General features: G+C 38.6%; 1 long non-coding RNA gene across 1 annotated transcript in view; it reads left to right on the forward strand.

Annotated features, from left to right (window-relative positions):
- LOC136610891 (uncharacterized) overlaps nt 1–16062 on the forward strand; it is a 71169-nt gene extending 55107 nt beyond the window's left edge. Inside the window, exon 5 of the long non-coding RNA XR_010790191.1 lies at nt 15812–16062. This is a non-coding gene — a long non-coding RNA (uncharacterized lncRNA). The remainder of the gene's footprint in view (nt 1–15811) is intronic.
- Nucleotides 16063–16307: the final 245 nt, after the last annotated feature.

Genomic DNA, 16307 nt, shown 5'->3' on the forward strand with positions numbered 1-16307 from the left:
TTAATCATGCGGTTTTGAATACACGCGGATTTTAACAGGTGCGGAACTCAAGCCCTGTAAGCATGACATTGTGACGCAGAAATGTCTGCACAGACTAATTCTGTCATGTGTGAAGGTTCTCTTATGTGGATTGGTAGTTACTGTATGGGTTTTCGTTTTGCATTTTTTTGCAAAAACTGATGTAATAAATTATGTCCGTTTGCACCAGTTTTCCAATCAGTTTTTTTTAATCTTATTCTTTATGGTGTGCAGCGCCTAAATACTGTGCGGAAAAAATATTCTGACAAACTGCATCCATTTTTAGCCCATAGAAATTAACAGACTCCATGAAAGGATCGAATATTTTAAATAAACTATTGTGTAATACTTCTGAGAAAAAGACCCTTGTGCGAAAGTAGCCCAGGATGCTAAAATCATATGTCCTATGTAAAACACATACACTCTAATGCAAATGGCTACATTTTCCCCAAAAAGTAAGAGACAAATAGCAGTGAGAGCATGATGCATCGTCACTCCATGTGAACCTATTTTATTCTGAGGTTTTTTTCTTGACAAAAGCTTGCTTTGAGCCACCTAAATCCTAAAGAAGAGCACAGAAGCGCTATTTACATAGGGCGCCACACTTCCTAACTTACTCTATAGGACTTGTTAAGAAAAATTGTATTGATTTTTTCTTCTTTTTTATATTAAATATTAATTTTTCATTAGCGATTTTCTAGAGCAGTATCTGGTGGTGTCGTTCTAATATTTCTTACACATTCGTTTTACGACTTTTCTGCCTGGCTGTTAATTATCTGAGCTTTTTAAAATCCCAACCATGTGCCGACAATTTATACCCACTTTAAAGCGCTGTGATCTTAAGGAATTACACAGGTATTTGGCACTTTAAGGGCATAAATTGCGACATTTTTCCTAATTTCATGTAATATTCGCACTTCCTCTGCGCTCCTGCACTCGGGGACACTGTTCTAGGTTTGATCCTGTGTTCTTCTGCAATGATGATTTTTTTTCCTAAAGCTCCTACAAATTACAGAACTGTAGAAGACAGAGAAATAATGAATGTATTATAGAAATGAGCGATTTTCTCGGGAGACTCTTATCATCCTGCAGCAGACTGACTGCTGATCCCCTTGCTTTATGCTAATCAACCCCATGACGTCATCGCTACAGCTTTTGGGGAGAATTAGTGTAGAAAGTATAACATACCAGAAATGTTTATGCTACGATTTGTCTTTCACTCTGTTTTTAGGGTTTAGGTGTGTATATATAATATCTTCCTTTGTAATCAATATTTTGCTATGACTATTGTTGAAAATATGGGTGTAGATATTACTGTGTGCCAACCGTTATCACATCTCATTAATTTACTCCGATAAATTTGGATCGTTCACACAAAGCTGATTTGCTGCAGATTTGGGGGCAGATCTACAGCAGATTTCACCCTTTCAGATGAATTCAAATTGAAGAGGTGAGATCTGCGGCAGATCTGCACCAAAATCTACCGCAAATCAGCTACCTGTGAACAGTATAGTGCTGAAGAATAACTACGCCCCTGCGATAACTGATATTTGAGTGTGTTTTAGGCTAAAGTTTCTGTTTCTGTTAGCGCAATTCTTTACATTGAATATTTGCGCACTGGACAGTATACACGTCCCCATTATGGGCTGTCATATATCCTGCCATAATATAAGTTTTTTCTCGGCCACGCTATACAGAAGAGGTCCTCCAACTATAATGAGGTAGAGTTCTACTTAATGCTGCTGCAATTGATTTGTGATGTGTGTACAATGCCAGCAATTCATTTGTACGGTATTGATTATGGCTGCCTCGTTTGTTATCATAGCTAGATAGGGATAAGAAATAATCGATAAGCGGTATTAAAGCGGCTATCCTCATCCTGATCACTTTTCTGGGGGGCGGTGCTCATGCAAATCCCGGACAGTGCTGCTTTTTCTAGAAAGGCAAGGGTTAAATTCGGATTGTGAACTTTTTCATACTAAGTTTTGCTATCTTCAATGCACATCAACACGTCCTAGGCAGGTATATTTCTGATTATATTGTCCCCAACGAATTATCCCTCATAATTAAGAATATATATTTAAACACGTCGGCAATAATTATGACAAATATAGATAGATATAGATAGGTAGATAGATATACTGCCATCGGTGCACACATGAGTCAACAGGTATCGCCTTTTTCATTAATTTCGATAATTTCTCAGCAGAGGAAGTTGCGTATTCTGGAGCCACCTGTATAACAGTAACGTGTTACTCCCATGTGATGGCTGATACCCCGCTGTATTCTGGGCAGTCATTTCTATGTAATTTGCAATACATTCCAAGGCGCTGGGAATTGTCATTCTGGACGGACATACACCCTGATCCCGACTGCACTGAAAATACGGAGAATTGCTGAGAGGCGATGCTGCCTAATAACCTATAATTTATTCTTATTACTGATTTATGCACTGACTGGACGGGGGAGAATAATAAGAGGAAGCACTCACGTGTTGTCTTTTCTGCTACAATTTACTATATACAACTAGATAGATTGCAAATGTCATGGCTATGGCATTATAAGAATAATATGTATAGAATCATGTGTAATAAATTCTGTAAATGTTTGTAATAAGAATTATCTATTTATTTATCTAATGCCTGTCTATTTAATATCTATCTATTTATCTAATGTCTATCTAATTATCTATCTATCTATTTATCTAATGTCTATCTAATTATCTATCTATCTATCTATCTATCTATCTATCTATCTATCTATCTATCCATCTGCCGTGTTTTATATGCTCTCCTTGCCCTTCAACATATATACAGCATACCGTACAGGTTCTGACTTTGGAGAGGTCACTGCTGTAGTCTACCTGTGCCCCTCCCCCACTACACACATTGTACATTTTCGTGACTTGGGGGCATTTGACACTACATCCCAATAGTTGTAGTTAATACTCTATTGCAGCAGAGGGCTGGGAAGTGTGTTGGAAGAATCCCCAAATATGTGTCACTGTGGGATTTGTGATGAGCAATAGTCAATGGATAGGATGGCTGCAAAGCAGGATGAATTGAGTCCTGTCAGAGATGTCTTCTACTTGAACAGTCTGTTCTGGAAAATGCCAGGAGCTGGGTTATCCAGTGCAGGTGCAGTGCTGCTGGGGGGATGGGAAGGGAGGGAGGGGGTTCTGTGTGTTCAGCCAAAAAAGCACATTCTCCACAATAGACCACACACTGCCAGCCAGCATGGCATCAACTCACCCTCTTACACAGTGCTCAGTTCACAAAGTGGCTATACAGTAGCACCAGCAAGGCTCCTTTAATGAACATTTGTCACTTGTATGACAAACACTGAATTTCTGTTATTCTGCATAGAGAAGGAATTAAATAATATGTACATGTTATTAAGACATGTCTGCTGTTATTATCACTTTGTACATTTGACCCATTCACAGATTATATGTCCCAGCCAGCCAATTATTTATGAAGATTAATAGGGTGAATTGCTCATCTGGTTAATGGTAGATTTTTCATCATTAGCAGTAATCACTGTATATAAGCATGTACCTGCTGTATATAATGTGAGTGCATTCTTCATAGACAGGATTAACCCAATCCCTGGCTCCAGTGCCCTGGTGCTGGTAATAGAGACTTCTTATTGTCACTGTCACCTCATTGCAGGCCTGTCTCCTCCTGCATGCAGCAGATTAGGCCTCTTTGGGTGGACCTGCTGGAGCATTGCAGTACGAAAATTGCCTGCTTGTTTGCTTATAAAAACCCATGTAAGCGGAAAAGTTTTATCTGAGTACAAATGGCATCACCTTCAAGTGGATCCTGCAAGCTGCTAAGCAGGAAAAAATGACAGGCAGCCATCATTGTTTTGGTGGAGTTATTTTCTGCATCACTGTAAATGGATTTCAGTACATTTACAGGAAATTGGAGAGAAAACTGCACAACTTCATCAGGGACTGGAGTAGGACTAGTTTGACTGTGACTAGATATTGCAGAATCAATTCAATATCACAGCTATCAGAGCGACAGTCAGTGGAGAAGAGGATTTGTAAAGATTTACTATTAGAAATATTCTGTATAGGTAACCGAGAATGGCACCGGCAGCTCCTTATCTGATACTGTAACATACAGTCATAAAAATTAAGGATGTTCAGTACAGTGATGCAAGGTTTAAAAAAATATATATATTTTTCCCATATCTGGACATATCAGTATTTGATCTTCATTCAAAAGTTGCATAAAACAGCATGATGTACTCTATTATTCTGAAAAAAAGTATCCAGATGCATTCTGTTCTGTTATGCCTAAATGATACTTTTTTTTTGCATACACTGGGTACAAAAGCCTATGGATATGTTCGGCATATGCAATAGCTTTTCCGGAAAAATTCCAAGTGTAGTTCACAAGCATGATGTGAATGCAGCCTAAATGCCCTTTTACACGGCACGATTACTGTGCAAATAATCGTTCGATCAAATGATTCATATAATGATTATTGGTTGTAAAAGCATGCAGTGGGTTAGCGATCAGTGATAAATATGCGAGATTATTGCCAATCGGATCTTTAATTTGGACCTGAAAATCATCATTTGCCACTGCATTGTTTGGTACGAACAGACATCATACAATTTGCCAAGTAGAAAGCAGCGGCAGAACGTTGACGAAAGGAGTGGTTATGTTCGAACGAACGATCAAAATTACCTAATTATTGTTCACTGTGAATGCATGCCAAGTGAACGACATACGATCGCTTGGTCACCGCTAGTTGCATGTTCGTTCCAATTGATCTTGCCACATAAAAGGGCCTTAACTGTTTACCAGCCTCAGACATTCATTGGGAAATGTTTTCTCACTTCCGTTTTCTCTTTACCTGTTTGAGGGGCTTCTTGCACACATAATCTCCCTCACAGCATCTCAGTACAATTCAGATCCAAGCTTTGACTTGGCCATTTAAGAATCCTCCATCTCTGTTTCTGCTTCTAACATTTCTTGTTGGATTGATACTGTTATGTTTAGGGTCACATTATCTTACAAGGTCCACTTGCAGCTGAACTTCAGTCTTTTGACAGATGCTGTCACATTATCCTCCTGTGCCTTCTGCTCTAAACCATTCCATTTTCATGATCATGCTTTACAGTTCATATTTTGGTTTTGGACAAACATGGCTTCTGATAGTATAGCCAAATAACTTTATATTTGTCTTGTCTATTCAGCGTGCTTTGATGCATAAACACAGTACTGTGCAAAAGTTTTAGGCAGGTGTGGAAAAATGCAGCAAAGTAAGAATGCGTTCAAAAATAGAAGGGTTAATAGTTTTTTTTTGGCAAATAACAAAATGTGAAGTGAACAAAAGAGAAATCTAAATCAAATCAGTATTTGCTGTGACCGACCTTTGCGTTCAAAACAACATCACTTCTTTTAGATACACTTGCACACAGCTTTTGGAGAGCTAACCACAGATCTTCTGTGGATGTTGGTATACTCAGATCCTTCTGTCTCTTCATGTAATCCCAGACAGACTTGATGATGTTGAGATCAGGGCTCTGTGGGGGCCATGTTATCACTTCCAGGGCTTCTTAAAAGGGTTTTGTTATTAGAAGAAAAAAATTCTATACTTACCTATTCCTCCCCAGACAGTCTTCTTACTGCATCTTCTCTTCACTGATCTTCTCCTGGCTCCTCAAGTCCCCTAGGTCACATCACCACAAGCCGGCCAGATCCTCTTCTTCCTATGATGTGGCAGCCATCCACTACAGTTCACTTCCTGCAGGTCAGTGACCGATAAGGCACTAGTGATGTAACATTCACTGCCTAGCAGGAAATGGCGAAACCTTGGCAGCTTGCTTATGTAGCATAAGTGTTCATATGCTACATTGCTGCCCTGCAGGAAGCAGAATGTAGCTACGGCTTGAGGAGCCAGGAGAAGATCGGGGAGGAGAAGATGTGGCAAGAAGGCTGCCTGGGGAGGAATAGGTAAGTATTGAATTTTTTTTTTCTAATGACAAAACTCCTTTAATGACATTGGCTGTATGTTTGGAGTGGTTGTCCTGCTGCAGAATAAATTTGGTTAGCGTTTGCAATTTCTGTGAGCAGAAATAAAATCGCAGCATGTTCTGTTTTTGTGTGGATTCTGTACGGACGGCTTCCATTAAAGCCAATAGTAGCCATCCAAACCGCAGCCCATCCGCAATTGACATTGTGGATAAACCGCAGGTACTTGCGTCACCGCCTAGCAATGGCATGGGAAAAACAAACAAACAAAAAAAATCTGTACTGTGCATGATCGACGGCGAGCATCAGTGGTCATTCGCATTACAGAGAAAATAAGGTACACAGGGGGCGCCGGCCACAGTCAGAGCCAGATTCCACTGTGGGCTCCCTCATGCGGAATATGACCTGTCCGTGTGAAACCAGCCTAAGTCTTCCTATATGTGCCAGTGTAAGTCTGACAATTGTATTAAGAGGCACAAGCTTCTTTATATATTTGTTGCACTGCTGTACAACAAATTGAAACCTACGTCTGTTAAGTGCTGACGTTGATTTCAGCTATAATTTATATCAGATTCTGGCATAAATTATAGTAAATGTGACTGACTGATCCTATGCCCCACCCACTTTTGGAAAAAGTGTCAGGGCCTGATTTAAAATTCCAAAGAGTCACCATTTGGGTCTGTGCGTCAAAATTGTGGGTTTTTTGCATGCCAGGAATCTGGTGTACAAAAATAATGCCTATGCCCCGTTTAACTGTCGGTTGCCGAGGTGCTCTTGGGCAAACTTTAATCTTGTCTTGATGTTTCTATCCAGACAGTACAGGTTCTACAGGTTGCCTCCTGGCACGGCTCCAATGTAGATGTAATTTGTGTAGTCTCTTTCTAAAGATAGACTCATGCACTTTGACATCAATGGTGGTGAGATCTACCTGTAGGCCCTATAATAACAGTCTGGGAGTATATTGCAGGGATAGCTTGCACTTGGCAACAGGTTTAAAATTTCCCCACTTCTAAATGTTCTTCTTGATAGAGGAATGATTGATGTGCAATTGTCTGGTGATCTTTTTGAATCCCATCACAGACTTATATACATTTATGACCTTCTAACTCACCCATGTAGAGTCCAGGTATGTAGAGATCCATATGCAGTGTTCATGTTATACAGAACCTTGCGGAGTGCTCACATACATACCAATTAAGGTTACAATTCCCTGCATGTACATAGATCCGGATCTATAGACAATGTATATATGCAGACCAAACTGACACATTAGCAGCATCAACCTGGAATGCAAGTGGCAACAGATATGCCAAAACAGTGCTTTTCCTGTACCCATTTTCCTAACTATAAGACATATGATTTGGGCACTTTCACACAGCAGTATTCTGTCAGTATTTTGCAACACTATATTTGTAAGCCAAAACCAGGAGTGGAACAACAGAGAAAAAGTATACTGATACAAAGAACTGTAATACTGTAAATACTGATACAAAGTACTGTAATACTGTAAATACTGATACAAAGTACTCATCAAAACATTGCAGTGGGAAAATGGCCTTAATGACATTTATCTGCTCCTCCATTTAATGGGGACTTACTGTAGTATTATAAGGAAGGAGAGAGTAGATAATAACCTAATAATCTAATTTCTATCATCTACTCCACTTCCCGATTTTTCTTTTCTGTTTGTACTCTGTGAGACAAATAAACCACTAGTGACACATGAGGGCTACTAATTTGAGTTAATATGATCTTTATGGCAATATCAGAGCGGATAATTGGCCTATTTTTTTGAACAACAATGCAATTCACAATAGCTTTATTATTTAATAACTCCAAGCCTTGGCTGGGGGACCCCGGCAGGGAAGACCAAGAACAATAGCAAAGTAATTGTTGAGATTTCTGGAGATTACTTGTGGAAATGAACTGTTTAGATATGGAGGGTCCCTTGGATGTCTGGCCCCCTACTCTCCCTCCTACCAGCCCATACAACGTGGGATTTATGGGGAATGCTGTTGTGTGCAATGCCTAGCAACAGCCTGGATATTCCCAGAGTAAATACACTCCACAAGCTTCAAGACTTGCAGATCACGGCTTGGAAAAGTCTACAACCCCCCACTTACCCTTGCTGCTATAGCTGCTCAGCAATACATTGACTGTGTATAAATATATCGGAGCTAATTTCATCATATAACTCCTTTGTGCATAGAATTAAGTTAATGTAGTAGGTATATAAGCAAGAAGAAGTTGGCAGCCTTCCTTATGGAATTAAAAGTCTGTATAAATGATGGTATTCTGCATTATCTCAGATCCAAGCATATGCAGTAAAAAGGAATATGAGATGCCGCTATCATGATAATTAAAAACGTGCAGTTTCTTTATTTCATATATGTAAAGGGTGGAGCAACAAGTGCAAAAAGTTGTAACAGCGATTTTGCGTGGACACATGCTCTTTCAGACTTTGCCCACGAATAGGATATAATGTAGTAGGCATACTTAAGATATATATATATATATATATATATATATATATATATAGTCCAGCAGACTTCTTTTTATGTGCCCCAGTGTGAGTGGTTCCAATTTATTACACTGTGCTACCTGTTTGGGAACAAGTCACAGAGGTGACAGCTCACACTCAAAGAAAACTTTCCCCATAGAGGAGGCCTGAACAATGGTGCTCCTCTGCTGGCTCACCCCAAGCGTGGAACAATGTCAGCTTTGATGCACTTTAAGCAGGGACAGCGGGGGACTATGATGATGTATGGCATTCTTCATCCTTGTGCATCGGATCCTGGGAGAAGCAGGAGGAGGAGGAGGGGGCACAAGTGCACAAATAATGCTACAAACAGCTCCAACTTTCTCATTTATCCGCTCACTTCACATTGTCTGAAAGGGGATATTGGTCTATGCACATATATTCTATTTACATTACACTGCGTAATGTAAACTACGTTTCAACTTACTGATTTTTATTTTCAGTTATAGGTCTTGGAATGCTTTCTATATTTATGGATGATATACCTAATTTATGTTCTTTACTAGAAAAAGTATTAATTAGTATAGAAAAAATAGATCTATCTATCTATCTATCTATCTATCTCATATCTATCTATCTATCTATCTATCTATCTATCTATCTATCTATCTATCTATCTATCTATCTATCTATCTATCTGTCTGTCTGTCTGTCCTTGAAGCTGCTGGACCCCAGTGCAAAATCTTGAACTAGGCCCCTAACTATAAAGCTTCATTGATAGTAATGGTTTGCAATATGGGGAAGAGAGACTTCATTGGGCCCCCTAGGGCTCTTGGGCCATGTGCAACTGCACTCTCTGCACCCCCTATACTTACGCCCCTGTCTATCTCAAATCTATCTATCTATCTATCTATCTATCTATCTATCTATCTATCTATCTATCTATCTATCTGTCTATCTCATATCTATCTATTTATCTATCAATCTATCTCTCTATCTCATATCTATCTATCTATCTATCTATCTATCTATCTATCTATCTATCTATCTCATATCTATCTATCTATCTATCTATCTATCTATCTATCTATCTATCTATCTATCTATCTTTCTCCTATCTATCTATCTATCTATCTATCTATGTATCTATCTGTCTCATATCTATCTATCCATCTCATATCTATCTATCTATCTATCTATCTATCTATCTATCTATCTATCGATCGATCGATCGATCGATCTATCTATCGTTTTTTTGTATAATTAAATGTATCACAATTATCTACAGACAGATAATGAAAAGATGGAAAGTTGAATGTGCAATTGATAAGTGCACCAATATATGACAGATAAATAACAGGAAGATAGATTATATATATCATAAGATATATTATTACACATAGGAGGTGTACTGTAGTAGATTGCAATAGATAGATATATAGATAGAAGGATAGGTAAATGAGACATGAAGATCAAGACAGGGAAATGGGGAGATTTTTATCGCTAATTGATAATTTTTTATTGGTTAATTGATAAAAAAACCTAAAGAAATAGAATGCTATATATAAGATAAATAAATACATAGATTGGCAGATAATGGAGACATAAGGATTTAAAGGGAGAATTAGAAAAGATTAATAGCTAGATAGATATTAAAAACCAGAACATGAGATAGATAGATAAAGATTTTTTGCTTTCCATGTATGCTATGCATATTTACTGCTGTAAGATAAACACAAAGATAGGTAGGTAGAAAGATAAAAATGTTAGAAACATATGAGGTAGAAAGTTAGATTTGAGGCAGATAAATAAATAGATTGATAGATAATAGATAGTGGAAAGATAGACTCCAGATGTATTTAAGATATTATATGCAATGAATGGCCACTCTATTCTAGACACACATCAAGTAGTGCGTTGGACCTCCTTTGGCCTTCAGAACCACAGCAATTCATCGTGGCGTCCATCCACAGGAATCAAATGATGCAGGGTGTGCCAAGAATACATTCCTCACACCATTACTGCAACTCCACCAGCCTGAATGGTTGACACCTAACAGGAAGGGTTCATTGATTCAATATGCATTCATTCTGCTTGCGCCAAATTGTGGCCCTCTCCTCAGCATAGTGCAACAGAAATCTAGATACATTTGATCAGGTGATGTTTTTCTCCTGCTCAGTGATCCAATTTTTGTGCTCTTTTAATAACTGGAGTATCGCCTTTCTACTTTTAAAGGTTCTTTTACACGGCAAGATCATTCCAAAGAAATCGCTGGATCATTCCAATTTTAATGATAATCGTTCAATGTAAATACGGCCAACGATGGAAGGATGAATTCTAATTTGTTCACTTACCATTCATCGTTCATTTCATGCAAGCATGAAAATCATTGCTGGCTCATTCAATTATCGTTCAATGATCGTTCATTCGCTCTCATTCACTCGTACAGCAAACTGAACGGCTGAACAACTCTGTAAAAAAACACAAACAATTTATCTGTGTGTTTAAACTAAACACCCAAGCGAGCGAGCAACATGTGTCATCATTTGCTTGTTCGCTGTGGCAAACGACTTCTTGCTCTTTCTAAAAGCCCCCTAAGGCCTTAGACAGCGGTGGCACTCAGACTGGTCTTCTGCTTTTATAGCCCATCTGTGCTAAGGATCAACAAATTGTGCATTTGGACACATTAGTTGGAGCACCGGCATTATACTCGACTGCAATTTGCTTGATAGTGCACTGCCTGTCGATCAAAATGATTCTTGACATCCTCCTCTGACATCTTTCATTGATAAATTGCTACAGAATTGCCTTGTGCTGGATATTTTCCCTTGATCAAAGCATTTTTGCTATATTCTCCATACTGTTGCATGAGAAAACCTAACAAGGTTGGCGCTTTTTGAAGTCAAGCCCCAATGACCATGTCTTGTTCCCAGTTGATCAGGTCACTGAATATTCCCATTCTAATATGGATTTAGACTCAAATTGATCCACTGAAAACTTACTCACTTGATTTATTTCCATATAGGGAAGCTCCAATCGTAGAAGGACTGGTCTCTTTTATAAAAGTGGCCATTCAGCGCAGAGAGAAGGTAGGGGAGAAAGGGGAAGGGGTAGGTGAAAAAGTTGGATCAGAGATAGATGGATAGATAGATATGAGATAGATAGATAGATAGATAGATAGATAGATAGATGGATAGATAGATATGAGATAGATAGATAGATAGATAGATAGATAGGAGATAGATAGATAGGAGATAGATAGATAGGAGATAGATATGAGATAGATGATAGATAGATAGATAGATATGGAGATAGATAGATAGGAGATAGATAGATATGAGATAGATAGATAGATAGATAGATAGATGATAGATAGATAGATAGATATGAGATAGATAGATAGATAGATATGGAGATAGATAAATAGGAGATAGATAGATATGAGATAGATAGATAGATAGATAGATAGATAGATAGATATGAGATAGATATGAGATAGATAGATAGATAGATATGAGATAGATAGATAGATAGATATGAGATAGATAGATATGAGATAGATAGATAGATAGATAGATAGATAGATAGGAGATATATATATATAAGATAGATAGATAGCATAGATAGGTAAATAGAATGATGGATTTGAGGAAGGTAAATACATAGATAAACTAATACATCATTGAGAGATAAAGATTTAGAGAGAAAGATGGAAAATGATGAATAGCTATTTATAAACATAAAGATAAGTACTGGGTAGAGAAGCTGGATTGGAAACAGATGCATATACAGCATGTACACATATTCAGATTAACAACCCTGTGCATTATATGTCCTATAATGAGCTCGGAAAGTTGCTTGTTTCAATATTGTAAAAAAAAAAGACAGGTTTCCTTTTCTTTTTGAGCAATGTCCTTACGTTAAAAGGGTATTCTGGGACTTTAACTCTGATGGCCAACTCTTCCAATGTTTGATCAGTGGTACCACTGCCGTTCAGCACTAGGAAAGTAATGTAAGGGCGAGGGTGCTGCACCTTCATTGTTGGATCCCCACCCATGTTTAAGTCATCAACAACTTATTTAAATCCCCAAGGATGAAGAATAAACACATTTTCCTATGACAATCTGTAGATATCACGCAAAAGCTGCCTTTAGGCCTCAATGGATTCACACAGTCATATTTCTGCATGATTGCTACATGTGTTCTTCTAAAAGTGTATTATCCAAGTGTGCCAATATTTTTTAGAAGAAAACTATCAAGTAATTTAATATATACAGCATGTTAATGTGCATTATCCATCTATCTATCTATCTATCTATCTATCTATCTATCTATCTATCTATCTATCCATCTCATATCTATCTATCTATCTATCTATCTATCTATCTATCTATCTATCTATCTATCCATCCATCTATCTATCTATCTATCTATCTCATATCTATCTATCTATCTATCTGTCTATCTATCTATCTCATATCTATCTATCTATCTATCTATCTATCTATCTATCTATCTATCTATCTATCTCCTATCTATCTATCTGTCTATCTATCTATCTCATATCTATCTATCTATCTCATCTATCTATCTGTCTATCTCATATCTATCTATCTATCCATCTATCTATCTCATATTTATCTATCTATCTATCTATCTATCTATCTATCTATCTATCTATCTATCTATCTTTTATAGGCTGAGTAAGAAAACAAAGCTGGTAGCTGTTGTGGTCCTGAGTGCAGGGGGTTACCCATCAATAAATGTCACATTTGCCCAATGCAGAAACTTTTCTCAGTGACAGGAGGGAGGGGGGTGAAGGGGAGCGGGCATTCATTATGCAGCAGCAGCATTAGGCAGGAGCATTTCAGTGCTGGCGGCCAGTGAAGGGAAATGTTCAACAGCAGCCCCCATTGTTCCCATCCAGGGCACTTCCCAACCTCTCAGGCTTCTGCAGCACATCCCTAAATTTGTTTGCTGATGATGCTAATGCCATCTGGCATGGATACTTCTTGTGCACGTAACATATCCTGCTGTTACTAACCATATACAGTGTAATTATATATATTGGGCACTAAAATGCTAGAATTAGAATGATAAGGACCCTTCTACAAGGACTGAGAATGAAAGGAGACCCTACAACTATCCCCAATATATATATATATATATATACTGCTATTAGCAAGCATAACCATCCCACTTATATAGTAAGTATGTTGATATGATACATACATGTACGTTACAGTATTTAATCAGCCTTGACTTTAGTTAGTCTATTAGTCCACATTGCTGATTTCTTGTGTCCTCTATTATAGACAATCCCACCTGCATCGACCCCATAATTTTTTTCCTATAGACCTGAACCTGTTTGTACAAAGTGGAATTGTCATTCTGCAACTTGCAGTTCCACAACAGGACAGTCCTAAGTATTTTATACTACTTCTGCCAGAGCATTCATTGCATTTCCAGTGCCAATACACAAGTCTAATGAATGATTAAACGCTGTAATGGTAAAGATCCAGCAAGCTCCAGTGCTGATAACACAATGACACATAATCCTTTCTCTGGCCCAAGGCAATCACACAACCTGTTCTGCCCAGCCTCCTGGTCCTTTTTTAACATATAAAGTTGATTTGGACAAATTGTAGCCCTAACCAATTTAAAGCAATGAACTTTTAATAAGTGATCATTAAAATGGTTATGTTAAATATAGTCAATTATATGCATGACTTCTTCCTAACAGTGGATGCCATTCTCAGGGCTGTTCGCTTACGTCTTAACTATAGCCTGCTGGGGAAAACCTGATTATAATGCATCCATACTTTTCTATAGCTTTTATGGGTCTAATGAATCCTTTGTACCGTGGTCCATGGATCTTGATTGGTCTTACGTTGTTACCCTCTAATGAATGTAGAAATATACCCAGGAGGACATATAGTGATTGCATCCAATTGCATCCTTGGGTTAGATGGCACCCTGTGCAAAATGTTTTTTGCCCGCCTTGGTGGTTATAGGGGAAGCAATATCTATTGCGCTGACAGACAGTCTACCTGCATTCTACTTCTGCAGAAAGAAGCAAGATAGCAGCATACCCACACCAGAACAGCTTAGAGAATAAATACTGTACCACAACCATGCTCATAACATAAATACCACACCAGAACCAAGCACATAACATAAACACAACACAAACCATTCTCAATAGATAAATATAGCACCAAAACAAAGCTCAGGACATAAATACAGCTCCACATCCAAACAGATAACATAAGCACAGCATGTACTAACCTCCATACATAAATACCACACCAGAACCAAGCTCATAACATAAATACAATACAAACCAACCTTAATAGATAAATATACTGTGTTTTCCCGAAAATAAGACCTAGGCTGCCTGTCCAGAGGCGATATGTCATTGTGTTATCCGCGGTAATAATCCAGCCGTGGGTAACGCAGTGAACGCTTTCCATAGTCTAACTATGGAAAGTGCAGCCCGACATCCACAATTCGAGAATCATAGCGATTCTCTGTCGGCGAGATTAAACTATCTATTAGACAGGCTCATCGCGGAGACCTGTCAGTGCTCCCCCTCCTCTCCCGTGGTGGAATATCGCTAGCGATATTCAGTCACTGCTGTGGACAGGCAGCCCTACCCTGATTTTCAGGGCGTGGGGCCTTGAAATATAACCCCTCCCCCCAAAATAAGCCCTAGCTGCATTAAATCAATAAAAAAACCAGCAATACTCACCTAGATGGCGGCATTCTGGTCTCTCACGCTGGTTTCCAGCGCTGCGGCAGCCTGCTGTGTCTTCTGCGCTGACAGCATTCTCTTCTTGGTAAGGGGGCTTTGAATACCCCGTCTCCAGCAAGTGAGTGCTGTGATGGGACCATGATCGCCACTGGCTCAGCCAATCAGGGCCAGCGCTCGATCATCATCGATTATCATCAGAGCAGGCAGACCTTAGGGGGGGAGCGCAAAAGCCCCAAGCCTACATCCGTCTGGTACCGTCTCACAAGCTGGTGGCCAAACACTCTGTGTGACTGCATGGATTGCACATAGCTAAGGCCGGCCATGACTGCATTTTTTTTCATGCTTCCATATTATAAAAAATACAATGAGACATAATGATGAATATGAAGGGGAGGGTTCCTCTAAGAGACCAACAACTTTGCCCGTATACCAATATATTCCACTGGTACCCTCAAGATAATTTTTGCTATCAATGCCAAGCTTTTGTATAATTATCTTCTAATCTGAATCTAATCACAGTTTTTTAATATTCAAAGGTGTAAAATAATTGCATGTCATATTTTACAGATTCCAATACCGAAGAAGGACACAGCCCCAGCTGAAAGCTACATCCTGTTATGTTACTAGATGACAAGGGGAACCTGTCACCCAATAACCATCCCGACGGGTCAGCCGGCTCGTCAGCTTCTGGAGCCCTCTATAGTCACACTGTATACTGGACACTGCTCAACATTTGCAGCAATCTACATGGCAGCACAGGGTATACCTTGCTCTACTGTATAGTACAAAAAGAAAAAAAATCATCACTTTGACCAAATCAAAGCATTTTTACATTTATTTATTTTTTGTTAAAACATAATAAATTATTATTTTGTAAAGAAAACAAACTAGGCTGATGGGTTTAACATGAATGTAGAAATGTTCAATGTTTCCAGTGAAATCTTATGGAGATTAGGTCCATGAAATCTAACAGGTACAAGATAAGTATTACCCAAGATAGGCGCCTCCTACATAATCCTATCTTTTCATAGTTAGCTGTCTTCCTTTATCCCTGATGTAACGC

The sequence above is a fragment of the Eleutherodactylus coqui genome, chromosome 1, assembly GCF_035609145.1.
Source record: "Eleutherodactylus coqui strain aEleCoq1 chromosome 1, aEleCoq1.hap1, whole genome shotgun sequence".
Classification (NCBI taxonomy): domain Eukaryota; kingdom Metazoa; phylum Chordata; class Amphibia; order Anura; family Eleutherodactylidae; genus Eleutherodactylus; species Eleutherodactylus coqui.